Here is a 3,533-nt window from a genome sequence, read left to right as displayed (position 1 = left end):
CATATCTGATTACTACAGCTAGTACTTCTAGAAACCTTGAACAAAAGTGTCAAGAGTGGACATTCTTATCCTCCTGATTACAGAGAAAAAGCCCTTCAGCTTTCACTATTGAGTATAATGTTAACTAAGCTTTTCATATAGGGCCTTTACTCTGTTGAGGTATGTTCCCTCTAAATCCATTTTGTTAACAATGTTTATCATGAATGGATATTAAATTTTACCAAATGCTTTTTTTTGCATCTATTGATTTGCATCATATGGTTATCCTTCATTTTATTAACAAAGGATAAGAAGATTTTTACATCTATATTGGCCTGTAATTTTTTTGTATTGCCTTTGTCTGTTTTTGTAATGACTGTCTTCATAGCATGAATTTGAAGAATTTTTTTTCTCCCTCCTCCTCCTCCTTCTTCTTCTTCTTCTTCTTCTTCTTCTTCTTCTTCTTCTTCTTCTTCTTCTTCTTCTTCTTCTTCTTCTTTTTTTGAGTAGTTTGAGAAAGATAGACATTAACTCTTCTTTAAATGTTTGGTTAGAGGGTGGCGCCGGCCTGGTCTGGCCTGGCTGAGTGGAGGTGGCAGGCGGGAGGGATGGCAGAGGCCGGGCCCCAGGCACCGCCACCCCCGGGCACCCCAAGCCCGCTCGAGAAGAGCTTGGGACTTCTCACCACCAAGTTTGTGTCGCTTCTGCAAGAGGCCAAGGACGGCGTACTTGACCTCAAGCTGGCAGCTGACACCCTTGCTGTGCGCCAGAAACAGCAGATTTACGACATTACCAACGTCCTGGAAGGTGTCCGGCTGATCCAGAAAAAATCCAAGAATAGCATCCAGTGGAAGGGTGTGGGGCCTGGCTGCAACACCCAGGAGATTGCAGACAAGCTGATTGAGCTCAAGGCTGATGGAGGAGCTGCAGGAGGGGGAGCAAGAACTGGACAAGCACAAGGTGTGGGTGTAGCAGAGCAACCGGAATGTCACAGAGGATGTGCAGAACAGCTGCTTGGCCTACGTGACTCATGAGGACATCTGCAGATGCTTTGCTGGAGATACCCTCCTGGCTGTCTGGGCCCCATCGGCCACCAGCCTCGAGGTGGCCATCCCAGAGGGCCTCAATGGACAGAAGAAATACCAGATTCACCTGAAGAGTATGAGTGGCCCCATTGAAGTGCTGTGCTGCTGGTGAACAAGGAGGCATGGAGCTCACCGCCTGTGGCAGTGCCTGTGCCACCACCGGAAGATCTGCTCCAGAGCTCACCTGCTGTCTCTACCCCTCCACCTCTGCCCAAGCCTACCCTGGCTCAGCCCCACGACACCTCACGCCCAAGCAGTCCCCAGCTGACTGCCCCCACCTCTGTTGCTGGCATCACTGAAGCCCAGGGGGTGCCCGGTCCAGCAGCTGAGATCTCAGTGAGTGGTGGCCCTGGAGTGGACAGCAAGGACAGTGGTGAGTTCGGCTCCCTCCCACCGGGCCTGGCAGCCCTGGACACTCGGACGCTGCAGTCCTCCACCCTGCTAGACAGCAGCAGCAGCAGCTCATCCAGACCCAACCTTTCTACCTCCTTTGAGCCCATCAAGGCAGATCCCACAGGAGTTCTGGAACTCCCCAAAGAGCTGTCAGGAATCTTTGATCCCACACGAGAATGCATGAGCTCAGAGCTGCTGGAGGAGCTGATGTCCTCAGAAGTGTTTGCCCCCCTCCCTCCTCCCCCCCCCCAGAGGCCACAATTACATCTACACCCTGGACGAGAGTGAAGGTGTCTGTGACCTCTTCCATGTGCCTGTTCTCAACCTCTGACTGACAGGGACATCCCCTGTGTGGCTGGGACACAGACTGTGTGACTGGGGGCTGCCTGAGGACCTCCCCTGCTCTACCCCTACATGGCTTGAGAGCCACAGACTCCTGGCTTCCCCAGCTTTCCCTCACTGCAGTTCTGATCAAAACTCCCACTCCTGCACAAGTAGAGCACCTGTACCATGCTAGGAAAGCAGCCTCCTTCACCATGGAGCCAGGGTGTTTGCTTCTCCTTTTCTGGGGCTTTCCCCCACCTCATGCCCTCTCCGAGCCCTCTCAGAACCAAGGCTCATCTGCCACTCAGTGGCACAGAACTGAAGACCTGCCATCATCCCCATAGGGCAGCTTGTCCAGCCCCACTGTTCCAGCCAATGCCTCCCACTCTGTGAGGGAAGCTGAGGGTGGAGCCAGATGCTTGCCAGCACCACTCCCAGCCTCCTTCACTTCTCCCCACCCCTTACCCTGCAGCTCCCCCTAGACGTCTCCTGTGTACCCCTCATCTGCTGGACCTTTAGCTCCGAGTAGGTGGGGGAGAGGGGCTGTCAACCAGAAGGAACAGAGAGGTCTTTAGCTAGAAATCTGGGCAGGTGAGCCCCTGAGGATTATTAGCCCAATCTCCTGCTGCCCTGTAGACCAACCCCCCCTCCCCTTCTTGTTTATTCATTTTCACTCATTTAGAACCATTTGCAGAGATTTAGAAAGATTTGCAGTAACAAATGGATTCCTATATAAAGATTATTTTTATACTTTTTGCAGCAAAATGAAATTGTAATATTTATACAGTATCCAAGTGAATAAAGACCATGCCTAAGGCTAAAAAAAAATGTTTGGTAGGTTCACCTGTTAAGCCATCTGGTCCTGGACTTTTGTTTTTTGGGAGTTTTTTAATTTTGATTTTTTTTTGATTACCAATTAAATTTAATTACCCATAATTGGTCTGTTAAGATTTTCTATTTCTTCCTTAGTCTTAGATTGTTTCTAGAAATTAATTTCTTCTAGACTGCACAATTCTCTGACTTAAAATTTTCTGGTAGTTATAATCTTTGTGTTTTTGTGGTGTCAGTTTTTCATTTCTGATTTTATTTGGATTTTCTCTTTTTCTAGATAAGTTTGGCTAAAGGTTTATCAATTTTATTTAACTTTGCAAAGAAGCAACTCTTATTTTCACTGGTCTTTTTTTTTATTATTCTATTTCATTGATTTCAACTATGTTCTTTATTTCCTTTCTTCTAACTTTGGGCTTTGCTCTTTTTTTCTAGTTCCTTTAGGTAGAAAGTTATATTGTTTGGCATTTTTCTGTTTTCTTGAGTTGGGCCTGTATCATAATAAACTTTGCTCTTAGAATTACTTCTGTGTCCCAAATTTTTTTAAGTATTGTGTTCCAATTTTCATTAGTTTCCATGTATTTTTTAATTCTCCCTTTAATTTACTTGACCCATTGGTTGTTTAGTAGCAGGTTATTTAACCTCCATATAGTTGTAGTCTTTCCAGCTTTTTTTTTTTTTTTTTTTAATGGTTTACTTCTAGTTTCATAGCATTGTGGTCAGAAAAGATGCATGTTATTGTTTCTGGAGTAGTTCTGGAGTAGTCATGACATGACTTCAATCTTTTTAGAATTTGTTGAGGCTGTTGTATGGCCTAATATGTGATCTATTCTGGAGAATATCCCATGTTCAATTGAAAAGAATGTGTATGCTCTTTTAGGATGGAATTTTCTGAATGGAATCTTCAGAATGTATCTATTAAAT

General features: G+C 45.8%; 1 pseudogene; it reads left to right on the top strand.

Annotated features, from left to right (window-relative positions):
- Nucleotides 1-587: 587 nt before the first annotated feature.
- LOC482170 lies at nucleotides 588-1,932 on the top strand (annotated as a pseudogene).
- The last annotated feature ends 1,601 nt before the right edge of the window (nucleotides 1,933-3,533 follow it).

The sequence above is a fragment of the Canis lupus genome, chromosome 13 (genome assembly GCF_011100685.1).
Source record: "Canis lupus familiaris isolate Mischka breed German Shepherd chromosome 13, alternate assembly UU_Cfam_GSD_1.0, whole genome shotgun sequence".
NCBI lineage: Eukaryota > Metazoa > Chordata > Mammalia > Carnivora > Canidae > Canis > Canis lupus.
Note: the sequence above shows the minus strand (reverse complement) of the source record. Positions and strands in the feature narration are given on the sequence as shown.